This window comes from Oncorhynchus clarkii, chromosome 29, assembly GCF_045791955.1.
Source record: "Oncorhynchus clarkii lewisi isolate Uvic-CL-2024 chromosome 29, UVic_Ocla_1.0, whole genome shotgun sequence".
NCBI classification, from domain to species: Eukaryota; Metazoa; Chordata; class Actinopteri; order Salmoniformes; family Salmonidae; genus Oncorhynchus; species Oncorhynchus clarkii.
Genome location: NC_092175.1, coordinates 41,914,257 through 41,929,256, shown reverse-complemented (window position 1 = coordinate 41,929,256; position 15,000 = coordinate 41,914,257). Strand labels below are relative to the sequence as shown.

General features: G+C 45.3%; 1 protein-coding gene across 5 annotated transcripts in view; it reads left to right on the top strand.

The window, feature by feature from the left end:
• LOC139388269 (tripartite motif containing 3b) overlaps positions 1–15,000 on the top strand; it is a 146,145-nt gene that overhangs the window by 53,547 nt on the left and 77,598 nt on the right. Inside the window, exon 1 of one of the 5 annotated variants that reach the window (XM_071134829.1) lies at positions 2,919–3,064. The exons of 2 other annotated variants lie outside the window; for them this stretch is intronic. The gene's annotated coding sequence lies outside the window, so the exon portion shown is untranslated. Of the gene's footprint in view, positions 1–2,918; positions 3,065–4,232; positions 4,864–15,000 lie in introns of those variants that run through there. 2 more of the 5 variants (XM_071134832.1, XM_071134826.1) reach the window with 2 other exon arrangements.

Genomic DNA, 15,000 nt, shown 5'->3' with positions numbered 1-15,000 from the left:
AGTGGTCTGATACTCCTTCCATTTCAATATTATCGCTTGCACAGTGCTCCTTGGGATGTTAAAAGCTCGGGAAATCTTTTTGTATCCAAATCTGGCTTTAAACTTCTTCACAACAGTATCTCGGACCTGCCTGGTGTGTTCCTTGTTCTTCATGATGCTCTCTGCACTTTTGACGGACCTCTGAGACTATCACAGTGCAGGTGCATTCATACGGAGACTTAACTACACACAGGTGGATTGTATTTATCATCATTAGTCATTTAGGTCAACATTGGATCATTCAGAGATCCTCACTGAACTTCTGGAGAGAGTTTGCTGCACTGAAAGTAAAGGGGCTGAATAATTTTTGCACGCCCAATTTTTCAGTTTTTGATTTGTTAAAAAAGTTTGAAATATCCAATAAATGTCGTTCCTCTTCATGATTGTGTCCCACTTGTTGTTGATTCTTCACAAAAAAATACAGTTTTATATCTTTATGTTTGAAGCCTGAAATGTGGCAAAAGGTCGCAAAGTTCAAGGGGGCCGAATACTTTCGCAAGGCACTGTATATAAGTATATATATATATATATATATATAATATAACATTTGTGATGTCTTTATTGTTTTGAAACTTCTGTATGTGTAATGTTTAGAGAGAGAGGAACAGAGCGAGAGAGAGAGAGGCGAGTTGGACAGAGAGAGAGGTTGAGAGAGAGAGAGAGAGAGAGAGAGAGAGAGAGGGACAGACAGAGAGAGAGGGAGAGAGATGGACAGAGAGAGAGAGAGAGAGAGAGAGAGAGAGAGAGAGAGAGAGAGAGAGATGAACAGAGAGAGCGGCAGCGAGAGAGAGAGAGAGGAAGAGAGAGAGAGGCACAGAGAGAGAGAGGTATGGAGAGAGAGGGAGACGGAGCGATGGAGAGAGAGGGATAGGGAGAGAGACAGAGGGAGAGAGGGACAGAGAGCGAGAGACAGAGAGAGAGACAGAGAGGGAGAGAGAGGGAGGGAGAGAGAGAGGGAGCGACAGAGGGAGAGAGATATGGACTGAGAGAGAGACAGAGAGAGAGGGAGAGAGAGAGAGACAGAGAGAGAGAGAGACAGAGAGAGAGAGGGATAGAGAGGGACAGAGAGGGAGGGAGAGAGAGGGACAGAGAGGGAGGGAGAGAGAGGGACAGAGAGGGAGGGAGAGAGAGGGACTGTTATAGCTGTATTAGAGGGGAATGTCACCTATAAAGATAATTCTTCCTCACAGAGACTCAAGAGTATTTTTGGAAGCTCAATTGCTGTGAAAAAAAATTCTGAAATTCCTTCAGTTCCAGACATTATACCATGAAATCACCGTGACGACGATGATGGTGAGGTCAGGGTGATAGGCTGATTAATGATGATGACAGGGTGATAGGCTGATTAATGATGAGGTCAGGGTGATAGGCTGATTAATGATGATGACAGGTTGATAGGCTGATTAATGATGAGGTCAGGGTGATAGGCTGATTAATGATGAGGACAGGGTGATATTCTGATTAATTGTGAGGTCAGGGTGATAGGCTGATTAATGATGAGGTGAGGGTGATAGGCTGATTAATGATGAGGTCAGGGTGATAGGCTGATTAATGATGAGGTCAGGGTGATAGGCTGATTAATGATGAGAACAGGGTGATAGGCTGATTAATGATAAGGACAGGGTTATAGGCTGATTAATGATGAGGACAGGGTGATAGGCTGATTAATGATGAGGTCAGGGTGATAGGCTGATTAATGATGAGGTGAGGGTGATAGGCTGATTAATGATGAGGTCAGGGTGATAGGCTGATTAATGATGAGGTCAGGGTGATAGGCTGATTAATGATGAGAACAGGGTGATAGGCTGATTAATGATAAGGACAGGGTTATAGGCTGATTAATGATGAGGACAGGGTGATAGGCTGATTAATGATGAGGACATTGTTATAGGCTGATTAATGATGAGGTCAGGGTGATAGGCTGATTAATGATGAGAACAGGGTGATAGGCTGATTAATGATAAGGACAGGGTTATAGGCTGATTAATGATGAGGACAGGGTGATAGGCTGATTAATGATGAGGTCAGGGTAATAGGCTGATTAATGATGAGGTCAGGGTGATAGGCTGATTAATTGTGAGGTCAGGGTGATAGGTTGATTAATGATGAGGACATTGTGATAGGCTGATTAATGATGAGGTCAGGGTGATAGGCTGATTAATGATGAGGTCAGGGTGATAGGCTGATTAATGATGAGAACAGGGTGATAGGCTGATTAATGATAAGGACAGGGTTATAGGCTGATTAATGATGAGGACAGGGTGATAGGCTGATTGATGATGAGGTCAGGGTGATAGGCTGATTGATGATGAGGTAAATGTGATAGGCTGATTAATGATGAGGACAGGGTAATAGGCTGATTAATGATGAGGTGAGGGTGATGTCAGGGTGATAGGCTGATTAATGATGAGGTCAGGGTGATAGGCTGATTAATGATGAGAACAGGGTGATAGGCTGATTAATGATAAGGACAGGGTTATAGGCTGATTAATGATGAGGACAGGGTGATAGGCTGATTGATGATGAGGTCAGGGTGATAGGCTGATTGATGATGAGGTGAGGGTGATAGGCTGATTAATGATGAGGACAGGGTGATAGGCTGATTAATGATGAGGACATTCCATGATGATGGGCTGATTGCGTAATTCAACTGGCAGAGTCTTTTCATAATCAGCAGGGAAGCGGAGGAAGAGGAAGAAGAGGATGAGGATGTTCTACTCCTTTCTTTGTGAGAAGATGACACACACAGGGTGGTTGTGTAACGGAGTGGCGCCCCGAGGCTGAAGTGATGTTTTATCAGTCTGACTGCTTCAGAACAGCTGATACTCCTGACTCATATTATACCGCCCCTTCTCTCTCTCGCTCTCTCTCTCTTTCTCCCCACCTCTCTCTCTCTCTCCCTACCTCTCTCTCTTTCTCCCTACCTCTCTCTCTCTTTCCCTCTCTCTCTCTCTCTCTCTCGATTTGAAATCCCTTTCAAGTTCCACTTTGTTGCAGTGTTTACAGCCTGGGGGACGACGACAAGGTTATGTCAGCCCTATCTATAACTTCAAATTCAACATTATAATCTGTTCTGCTGAGTGTTTTTAATCCCTGGAAGTGGTGTGTAAACCTGATGTGTGTCTGGCGGCTGGGTTTAATGTTGGTCCAACGACAGAAAGAGGAGGGACACGTTCCATCGTCTCAGATAAAAATCAGTTAGAAGTTTTTATACATGACATCATGTCTTATGTAACTTAGTTCTTTCTGAATGTAGTTTTGATAAAGTGTGTGTGTGTGTGTGTGTGTGTGTGTGTGTGTGTGTTATCATCGTCTATGCAGTTTAGTTTGGTTGACCTCCAGAAACCAACGGTTTTATTTCTATTAAACGTATATTTTGTCTTGTTTTAAAATTAAGTTCAGCATAGTTATGTTAGCTCATTTTATTTATAGGGTCACTGACTACAGAGTTTTATTTAGAGCACATACACTTAACTATCTCTCTCTCCCACCTTTCTCTCTCTCTCCTCTCCCTCCTCTCTCTCTTCCCCCCATCTCCCTCTCCTCTCCCTTCTCTCTCTCTCCCCCCTATCTCCCTCTCCTCTCCTCTCCTCTCCTCTCCTCTCCTCTCTCTCTCTCCTCTCCCTCCTCTCTCTCCCCCCATCTCCCTCTCCTCTCCCTCCTCTCTCTCTCCCCCCCTATCTCCCTCTCCTCTCCTCTCCTCTCTCTCTCTCTCTCTCTCTCTCTCTCTCTCTCTCTCTCCCCCCTATCTCCCCTCTCCCCCCCTCTCTCTCCCCTCGCTCTCTCTCTCTCTCCCCCTATCTCCCCTCTCCTCTCTCTCTCTCTCTCCCCCCATCTCCCTCTCCTCTCTCTCTCTCTCTCTCTCCCCCTATCTCCCTCTCCTCTCCCTCCTCTCTCTCTCTCTCCCCCCTATCTCCCCTCTCCTCTCTCTCTCTCTCCCCCTCTCCCCCCCCTCTCTCCCTCTCCCCTTGCTCTCTCTCGCTCTCCTCTCCCTCCTCTCTCTCTCCCCCCTATCTCCCCTCTCCCTTCTCTCTCTCTCTCTCTCTCCTCTCCCTCCTCTCTCTCTCCCCCTATCTCCCCTCTCCTCTCTCTCTCTCTCTCCCCTCCTCTCTCTCTCTCTCTCTCTCTCCTCTCCCTCCTCTCTCTCTCCCCCCTCTCTCTCTCTCATAACATGAATCGTTGGACTGTGATGCAATTCTTTCTTCATAGCAGCTTCCAGTCTCTCAGCCAATCAGCAGTCGAGCACGTCGTGTGTAGGGGCAGTGGTTGAACTTGGGAAAAACAACATGGGAGGAGTTTATCCCCTCGCCTTCCTCTGACATCACTGCTCAGCTGTTCTTGTTCAGCGTCAGAGATGTTGTGTGTGTTTCAGAAAAGAGTGAGAGAAACAGAGATGAGTTTGTGTTCGCGTTTCCCATCAACCAATGGTTGAGTTCCACGTCATCGACTGTGTCGTCGACTGACAGAGCGGAATAACATATGATGTGGTAATACATAAAATACCTATCCAGGCATTGTATCAACAACTGGCCATAGGAGCACACCCTGTATATGTGTGAGAGAGAGAGACAGAGAGAGACAGAGACAGAGACAGAGAGAGAGAGAGAGAGAGAGAGAGAGAGAGAGAGAGAGAGACAGAGAGAGAGAAAAAAAATAGAGGGAAGAGAGGTTGTGTGTGTCTCAGTGTGTGTGTATGTCTCAGTGTGTGTGAGGAGGGGGGTAGTGCTAGTGAGAGAGGCTGTAGTAATGTGCTGGAGTGAATGTGAACTCAGCAAACCACCATGGAACCTTCTAGACTGCTATACACAACTTCTACCATATCCTGTAAGTCTTCTATTGAGGTTGAGTGTGTGTGTGTGTGTGTGTGCGCGTATGTTTTTTGTTTACCTCCGAGCAGTCGCGTGCTAGAGGAGGGTGTGTGTTATTTATTAATTATACTCCGTGGACAAGTTATTGGCCGTGACATAGACCCCCCCCCCCCAGTGCGTCTCTACCCTCCCAGGCCCTGCTGTATTTCCTCCCTTCTTCTGCCTCTCTAGGTCTCTCTGTTGCTGTTATTTGCTGATCCCAGTCGGGCTAAGAGCAGGGAGAGCTGGGAGTGGGGGAGGATCTGTTGGGGAGAGCTGGGAGTGAGGGAGGATCTGTTGGGGAGAGCTGGGAGTGAGGGAGGATTTGTTGGGGAGAGCTGGGAGTGAGGGAGGATCTGTTGGGGAGAGCTGGGAGTGAGGGAGGATCTGTTGGGGAGAGCTGGGAGTCGGGGAGGATTTGTTGGGGAGAGCTGGGAGTGAGGGAAGATCTGTTGGGGAGAGCTGGGAGTGAGGGAGAATCTGTTGGGGAGAGCTGGGAGTGAGGGAGGATCTGTTGGGGAGAGCTGTGAGTGAGGGAGGATTTGTTGGGGAGAGCTGGGAGTGAGGGAGGATTTGTTGGGGTGAGCTGGGAGTGAGGGAGGATCTGTTGGGGAGAGCTGGGAGTGAGGGAGGATCTGTTGGGGAGATCTGGGAGTGAGGGAGGATCTGTTGGGGAGAGCTGGGAGTGAGGGAGGATTTGTTGGGGAGAGCTGGGAGTGAGGGAGGATTTGTTGGGGAGAGCAGGGAGTGGGGGAGGATTTGTTGGGGAGAGCTGGGAGTGAGGGAGTATCTGTTGGGGAGAGCTGGGAGTGAGGGAGTATCTGTTGGGGAGAGCTGTGAGTGAGGGAGGATCTGTTGGGGAGAGCTGGGAGTGAGGGAGGACAAACATACATACATACATACATACATACATACATACAAACACGGTACTAGGTTGATCACTGGTTCTGTTCTGTACTGAGACTATAGGGTACTAGGTTGATCACTAGTTCTGTTCTGAGACTACAGGGTATTAGGTTGATCACTAGTTCTGTACTGAGACTGCAGAGTATTAGGTTGATCACTAGTTCTGTTCTGTACTGAGACTGTAGGGTACTAGGTTGATCACTGGTTCTGTTCTGTACTGAGACTACAGGATATTAGGTTGATCACTAGTTCTGTTCTGTACTGAGACTACAGGGTATTAGGTTGATCACTAGTTCTGTACTGAGACTACAGGGTATTAGGTTGATCACTAGTTCTGTTCTGTACTGAGACTACAGGGTATTAGGTTGATCAGTAGTTCTGTACTGAGACTACAGGGTACTAGGTAGATCACTAGTTCTGTACTGAGACTACAGGGTATTAGGTTGATCACTGTTACTGTACTGAGACTACAGGGTATTAGGTTGATCACTAGTTCTGTTCTGAGACTACAGGGTATTAGGTTGATCACTGGTTCTGTTCTGTACTGAGACTACAGGGTATTAGGTTAATCACTAGTTCTGTACTGAGACTACAGGGTATTAGGTTGATCACTAGTTCTGTACTGTACTGAGACTGTAGGGTATTAGGTTGATCAATGGTTCTGTTCTGTACTGAGACTGCAGGGTACTAGGGTGATCACTAGTTCTGTACTGAGACTACAGGGTATTAGGTTGATCACTAGTTCTGTACTGAGACTACAGGGTACTAGGTTGATCACTAGTTCTGTACTGAGACTACAGGGTATTAGGTTAATCACTAGTTCTGTACTGAGACTGCAGGGTATTAGTTTGATCACTAGTTCTGTACTGAGACTGCAGGGTATTAGGTTGATCACTAGTTCTGTACTGAGACTACAGGGTACTAGGTTGATCACTAGTTCTGTACTGAGACTACAGGGTATTAGGTTGATCACTAGTTCTGTACTGAGACTGTAGGGTATTAGGTTGATCACTAGTTCTGTACTGTACTGAGACTGTAGGGTATTAGGTTGATCACTGGTTCTGTTCTGTACTGAGACTACAGGGTACTAGGTTGATCACTAGTTCTGTTCTGAGACTAGAGGGTATTAGGTTGATCACTGGTTCTGTACTGAGACTACAGGGTATTAGGTTGATCACTAGTTCTGTACTGAGACTGCAGGGTATTAGGTTGATCACTAGTTCTGTACTGAGACTGCAGGGTATTAGGTTGATCACTAGTTCTGTACTGTACTGAGACTGTAGGGTATTAGGTTGATCACTGGTTCTGTTCTGTACTGAGACTACAGGGTACTAGGTTGATCACTAGTTCTGTACTGAGACTACAGGGTACTAGGTTGATCACTAGTTCTGTACTGAGACTACATGGTATTAGGTTGATCACTAGTTCTGCACTGAGACTGCAGGGTACTAGGTTGATCACTAGTTCTGTATTGAGACTATATGGTATTAGGTTGATCACTGGTTCTGTTCTGTACTGAGACTGCAGGGTATTAGGTTGATCACTGGCTCTGTTCTGTACTGAGACTATAGGGTACTAGGGTGATCACTAGTTCTGTACTGAGACTGCAGGGTATTAGGTTGATCACTGGTTCTGTTCTGTACTGAGACTATAGGGTACTAGGGTGATCACTAGTTCTGTACTGAGACTGCAGGGTATTAGGTTGATCACTAGTTCTGTTCTGTACTGAGACTGTAGGGTATTAGGTTGATCACTGGTTCTGTTCTGTACTGAGACTACAGGGTACTAGGTTGATCACTAGTTCTGTACTGAGACTACAGGGTACTAGGTTGATCACTAGTTCTGTACTGAGACTACAGGGTATTAGGTTGATCACTAGTTCTGTACTGAGACTACAGGGTATTAGGTTGATCACTAGTTCTGTACTGAGACTGCAGGGTACTAGGTTGATCACTAGTTCTGTACTGAGACTACAGAGTACTAGGTTGATCACTAGTTCTGTACTGAGACTACAAGGTATTAGGTTGATCACTGGTTCTGTTCAGTACTGAGACTATAGGGTACTAGGGTGATCACTAGTTCTGTACTGAGACTACAGGATATTAGGTTGATCACTAGTTCTGTTCTGAGACTATAGGGTATTAGGTTGATCACTGGTTCTGTTCTGTACTGAGACTACAGGGTATTAGGTTGATCACTAGTTCTCTTCTGTACTGAGACTACAGGGTACTAGGTTGATCACTAGTTCTGTACTGAGACTGCAGGGTATTAGGTTGATCACTAGTTCTGTACTGAGACTACAGGGTACTAGGTTGATCACTAGTTCTGTACTGAGACTACAGGGTATTAGGTTAATCACTAGTTCTGTACTGAGACTGCAGGGTATTAGTTTGATCACTAGTTCTGTACTGAGACTGCAGGGTATTAGGTTGATCACTAGTTCTGTACTGAGACTACAGGGTACTAGGTTGATCACTAGTTCTGTACTGAGACTACAGGGTATTAGGTTGATCACTAGTTCTGTACTGAGACTGTAGGGTATTAGGTGGATCACTAGTTCTGTACTGTACTGAGACTGTAGGGTATTAGGTTGATCACTGGTTCTGTTCCGTACTGAGACTACAGGGTACTAGGTTGATCACTAGTTCTGTTCTGAGACTAGAGGGTATTAGGTTGATCACTGGTTCTGTACTGAGACTACAGGGTATTAGGTTGATCACTAGTTCTGTACTGAGACTGCAGGGTATTAGGTTGATCACTAGTTCTGTTCTGTACTGAGACTACAGGGTACTAGGTTGATCACAGTTATGTACTGAGACTAAAGGGTATTAGGTTGATCACTAGTTCTGTAATGAGACTGCAGGGTATTAGGTTGATCACTAGTTCTGTACTGAGACTGCAGGGTATTAGGTTGATCACTAGTTCTGTAATGTACTGAGACTGTAGGGTATTAGGTTGATCACTGGTTCTGTTCTGTACTGAGACTACAGGGTACTAGGTTGATCACTAGTTCTGTACTGAGACTACAGGGTACTAGGTTGATCACTAGTTCTGTACTGAGACTACATGGTATTAGGTTGATCACTAGTTCTGCACTGAGACTGCAGGGTACTAGGTTGATCACTAGTTCTGTACTGAGACTACAGGGTATTAGGTTGATCACTGGCTCTGTTCTGTACTGAGACTATATGGTACTAGGGTGATCACTAGTTCTGTACTGAGACTACAGGGTATTAGGTTGATCACTGGTTCTGTTCTGTACTGAGACTATAGGGTACTAGGGTGATCACTAGTTCTGTACTGAGACTACAGGATATTAGGTTGATCACTAGTTCTGTTCTGAGACTACAGGGTATTAGGTTGATCACTGGTTCTGTTCTGTACTGAGACTACAGGGTATTAGGTTGATCACTAGTTCTATTCTGTACTGAGACTACAGGGTATTATGTTGATCACTGGTTCTGTACTGAGACTACAGGGTACTAGGTTGATCAATAGTTCTGTACTGAGACTACAGGGTATTAGGTTGATCACTAGTTCTGTACTGAGACTACAAGGTATTAGGTTGATCACTAGTTCTGTTCTGTACTGAGACTGCAGGGTATTAGGTTGATCACTGGCTCTGTTCTGTACTGAGACTATATGGTACTAGGGTGATCACTAGTTCTGTACTGAGACTACAGGGTATTAGGTTGATCACTAGTTCTGTACTGAGACTACAGGGTACCAGGTTGATCACTAGTTCTCTACTGAGACTACAGGGTATTAGGTTGATCACTAGTTCTGTACTGAGACTGCAGGGTATTAGTTTGATCACTAGTTCTGTACTGAGACTGCAGGGTATTAGGTTGATCACTAGTTCTGTACTGAGACTACAGGGTACTAGGTTGATCACTAGTTCTGTACTGAGACTACAGGGTATTAGGTTGATCACTAGTTCTGTACTGAGACTGTAGGGTATTAGGTTGATCACTAGTTCTGTACTGTACTGAGACTGTAGGGTATTAGGTTTATCACTGGTTCTGTTCTGTACTGAGACTACAGGTTACTTGGTTGATCACTAGTTCTGTTCTGAGACTAGAGGGTATTAGGTTGATCACTGGTTCTGTACTGAGACTACAGGGTATTAGGTTGATCACTAGTTCTGTTCTTTACTGAGACTACAGGGTATTAGGTTGATCACTAGTTCTGTACTGAGACAACAGGGTATTAGGTTGATCACTGGTTCTGTTCTGTACTGAGACAACAGGGTATTAGGTTGATCACTAGTTCTTTACTGAGGCTACAGGGTATTAGGTTGATCACTGGTTCTGTTCTTTACTGAGACTACAGGGTACTAGGTTGATCACTAGTTCTGTACTGAGACTACAGGGTATTAGGTTGATCACTAGTTCTGTTCTGAGACTAGAGGGTATTAGGTTGATCACTGGTTCTGTACTGAGACTACATGGTATTAGGTTGATCACTAGTTCTGTACTGAGACTGCAGGGTATTAGGTTGATCACTAGTTCTGTACTGAGACTACAGGGTACTAGGTTGATCACTAGTTCTGTACTGAGACTACAGGGTATTAGTTTGATCACTAGTTCTGTACTGAGACTGCAGGGTATTAGGTTGATCACTAGTTCTGTACTGAGACTGTAGGGTATTAGGTTGATCACTGGTTCTGTTCTGTACTGAGACTACAGGGTACTAGGTTGATCACTAGTTCTGTTCTGAGACTAGAGGGTATTAAGTTGATCACTGGTTCTGTACTGAGACTACAGGGTATTAGGTTGATCACTAGTTCTGTTCTGTACTGAGACTACAGGGTATTATGTTGATCACTGGTTCTGTTCTGTACTGAGACTATAGGGTACTAGGGTGATCACTAGTTCTGTACTGAGACTGCAGGGTATTAGGTTGATCACTAGTTCTGTTCTTTACTGAGACTACAGGGTATTAGGTTGATCACTAGTTCTGTACTGAGACAACAGGGTATTAGGTTGATCACTGGTTCTGTTCTGTACTGAGGCTACAGGGTATTATGTTGATCACTGGTTCTGTACTGAGACTGCAGGGTATTAGGTTGATCACTGGTTCTGTTCTGTACTGATACAACAGGGTATTAGGCTGATCACTAGTTCTGTTCTGTACTGAGACTGTAGGGTATTAGGTGGATCACTGGTTCTGTTCTGTACTGAGACTACAGGGTACTAGGTTGATCACTAGTTCTCTACTGAGACTACAGGGTACTAGGTTGATCACTAGTTCTGTACTGAGACTACAAGGTATTATGTTGATCACTGTTTCTGTACTGAGACTGCAGGGTATTAGGTTGATCTGGAACACACATAGGGTTGTGAGGTCATAGAACTGTGCATGATGGTAATTGGCCAAATGACCCTGGTCTCTGTAATATCTGTTCTCTTTTTTGTCGGGACACATACACATTTTCTCCTCTCCTTCGCTACTGAATGCATGTGCTGCCATAGAGACCATTCAAGTCAACTACGGCATAATGGTTGGACTAGCAGCCCGGTGGGCGGAGTGTACACAGAAGAGCAAGGGAACTTTCCACGCCCGGTGGGGGGAGTGTACCCAGAGGAACAAGGGAACTTTCCACGCCCGGTGGGCGGAGTGTACCCAGAGGAACAAGGGAACTTTCCACGCCCAGTGGGCGGAGTGTACACAGAGGAACAAGGGAACTTTCCACGCCCAGTGGGGGGAGTGTACCCAGAGGAACAAGGGAACTTTCCACGCCCGGTGGGCGGAGTGTACACAGAAGAGCAAGGGAACTTTCCACGCACGGTGGGGGGAGTATACCCAGAGGAACAAGGGAACTTTCCACGCCCGGTGGGCGGAGTGTACACAGAGGAACAAGGGAACTTTCCACGCCCGGTGGGCGGAGTGTACACAGAGGAGCAAGGGAACTTTCCACGCCCAGTGGGCAGCATGTACACAGAGGAGCAAGGGAACTTTCCACGCCCGGGGGCTGTGCTATATGTGACGGTGGTGTGGGTTGTGCTCGTCCACGTTCGTCCACATTCAACCCAAGAACCCTTCGCCCGGGACCTCATTGATAAAATTATGATGGGTTATACTTTATAATTTACAGTTTTATTTTCATATTAGCACATAATTTAGCTTTATTTAAATGAAACTAATGCTAGCTAGCTAGCTATCAGGTGCCTGGATCAGTTTTCCCAAAGGTGAACTAGGCAACTGAGGACTCTTTTACGTTGTTGATTGTACACGTTACCGTAGAAACGGACTGAACTGGACTCAACTACACAAATGCCCGTCTTCAGTCAGCGGTTTTCGAGGATAAAAAAAAAAAAAAAAAAAAAAAAAAAAGATTTCATTTTTTTAATTTTAATTTTATGGTTATGACGGTTATTTTGTTTTAATGACCGTCGGTTCCACAGTCTATGGTAATTGTGAAAGCTCTGCACGTGCGCGCGCGCGCACGCACACACACACATTTGCACACACATTATACAGTGAGGCAAAAAAGTATTTAGTCAGCCACCAATTGTGCAAGGTCTCCCACTTAAAAAGATGAGAGAGGCCTGTAATTTTCATCATAGGTACACTTCAACTATGACAGAAAATCACATTGTAGGATTTTTAACGAATTTATTTGCAAATTATGGTGGAAAATAAGTATTTGGTCAATAACAAAAGTTTATCTCAATACTTTGTTATATACCCTTTGTTGGCAATGACAGAGGTCAAACGTTTTCTGTAAGTCTTCACAAGGTTTTCACACACTGTTGCTGGTATTTTGGCCCATTCCTCCATGCAGATCTCCTCTAGAGCAGTGATGTTTTGGGGCTGTTGCTGGGAGAACTTGCACAATTGGTGGCTGACTAAATACTTTTATGCCCCACTGTATGTCTTTGTACTGTTCTCAGGTGATTAGTTAGTTGTGGGGCAAAACAGGTCAACTCAGTATGACCAACAGGCTCTGAATGTGTGTGTCTGTGTGTGTGTGTGTGTGTCTTTTATCCCCTACACACCACCACCCTTGTTAATAGGCACATCCAAGCTAGCTTTGTGGGGACAAAGTCCAGAAACACACAACAACAACAAATCACACTGAAGCAGTTCGATCGTTCACATTCAGTTCAGCTGTAGGCGACATCTTGTTTTTCTACCTGTTGTACTAGCGACAGTGAAAACAGAAGTCAAAACGGATGCTGTTGGTTTGGTTGAAGTGTTGTTGTTTTGAGTCCAACGCATTTGGATGACGAAGAACCCACAGGGTGAGGGCTTTGTTTCTCTTGATTTCTGGGTCTAGACACCTACACCAGGTCATTGTTTGGACGGCCTCCTATTCGCTTTCCTTGTGGATTCCATTCCCGGTCATGTTTTTGTGATTTTTCTCTGGGCCTCTCCGGACTGAGTGGCCCGACCCATCTCCAATCCTGCTCTTGAATGGTACTCGACTTCCGTTTTAATTCCTTTTTGTATGTATTAGAAATCCTCTCAGACCGTTTTATGCTTACGATTAGTCTATTATAGGGTATAGTATATAGGGTGGTAGAGTATAGGGTATAGTATATAGGGTGGTAGAGTGTAAGGTATAGTATATAGGGTGGTATATTATAGTATAGGGTATAGTATATAGGGTGGTAGAGTATAGGGTATAGTATATAGGGTGGTATTTTATAGGGTATAGTATATAGGGTGGTAGAGTATAGGGAATAGTATATAGGGTGGTAGAGTATAGGGTGGGTAGTATTTAGGGAAACAGTGTATAGGGTGGTAGTATATAGGGTGGGTAGTGTATAGGGTGGGTAGTGTATAGGGTGGGTAGTATATAGGGTGGGTAGTATATAGGGTGGGTAGTATATAGGGTGGTAGTATATAGGGTGGGTAGTATATAGGGTGGTAGTGTATAGGGTGGTAGTATATAGGGTGGGTAGTGTATAGGGTGGTAGTATATAGGGTGGGTAGTGTATAGGGTGGGTAGTGTATAGGGTGGTAGTATATAGGGTGGGTAGTGTATAGGGTGGGTAGTGTATAGGGTGGGTAGTATATAGGGTGGGTAGTGTATAGGGTGGGTAGTGTATAGGGTGGTAGTATATAGGGTGGGTAGTGTATAGGGTGGTAGTATATAGGGTGGGTAGTGTATAGGGTGGGTAGTGTATAGGGTGGGTAGTGTATAGGGTGGTAGTGTATAGGGTTGGTAGTATATAGGGTGGGTAGTGTATAGGGTGGGTAGTGTATAGGGTGGTAGTATATAGGGTGGGTAGTGTATAGGGTGGGTAGTGTATAGGGTGGTAGTATACAGGGTGGTAGTAGATAGGGTGGTAGTATATAGGGTGATAGTATATAGGGTGGTAGTATATAGGGCGTTAGTATAAAGGGTGGTAGTATATTGGGTGGAAGGGACACACACTCTAGGGTGGTAGTGTATAGGGTCTGTCTATCTCTTGTGAGTGTGTGTGCTAGTGTGTGTGTATTAGAGTGTGTGTGCTAGCGTGTGTGTGTGCTAGTGTGTGTGTGTGTGTTAGTGTGTGTGTGCTAGCGTGTGTGTTGGTGTGTGTGTGTGTGTGTTCAGGGCAGAGGTTGATATCTCCATGCCCATATCAGACCCCCCTCATGTTTATCCCCCCTCGTCATCACGCTCCTCCAGAGGACGTGACTCCCCTCGTTCTGCTAAGCCCTAAACACAGCCAAAGAATGCTATGACGACACTCTCAGAGGAGAGAGAGAGAGAGGAGAGGAGAGGAGAGGAGAGGAGAGGAGAGGAGAGGAGAGACAGAGAGAGAGAGAGAGACAGAGAGACAGAGAGAGAGACAGAGAGACAGAGAGAGAGACAGAGAGACAGAGAGAGAGAGAGATAGAGAGAGAGAGAGAGAGAGACAGAGAGAGAGAGAGAGAGAGAGAGACAGAGACAGAGACACAGAGAGACAGAGACACAAAGAGACAGAGAATGAAGGACAGAGAGACAGAGAAGAGAGAGAGAGAGGAGAGAGAGACAGTGACAGAGACAGAGAGACAGAGAGAGGAGACAGACAGAGAGACAGAGAGAGACAGAGAGACAGAGAGAGAGAAGACGGGTGGTAGTGGTTCATGTGTATGGTGGGTAGTATATAGGGTGGTAGTATATAGGGTGGGTAGTGTACAGGGTGGTAGTATATAGGGCGGTAGTATATAGGGTGGTAGTATATAGGGTGGGTAGTATATAGGGTGGTAGTATATAGGGCGGTAGTATATA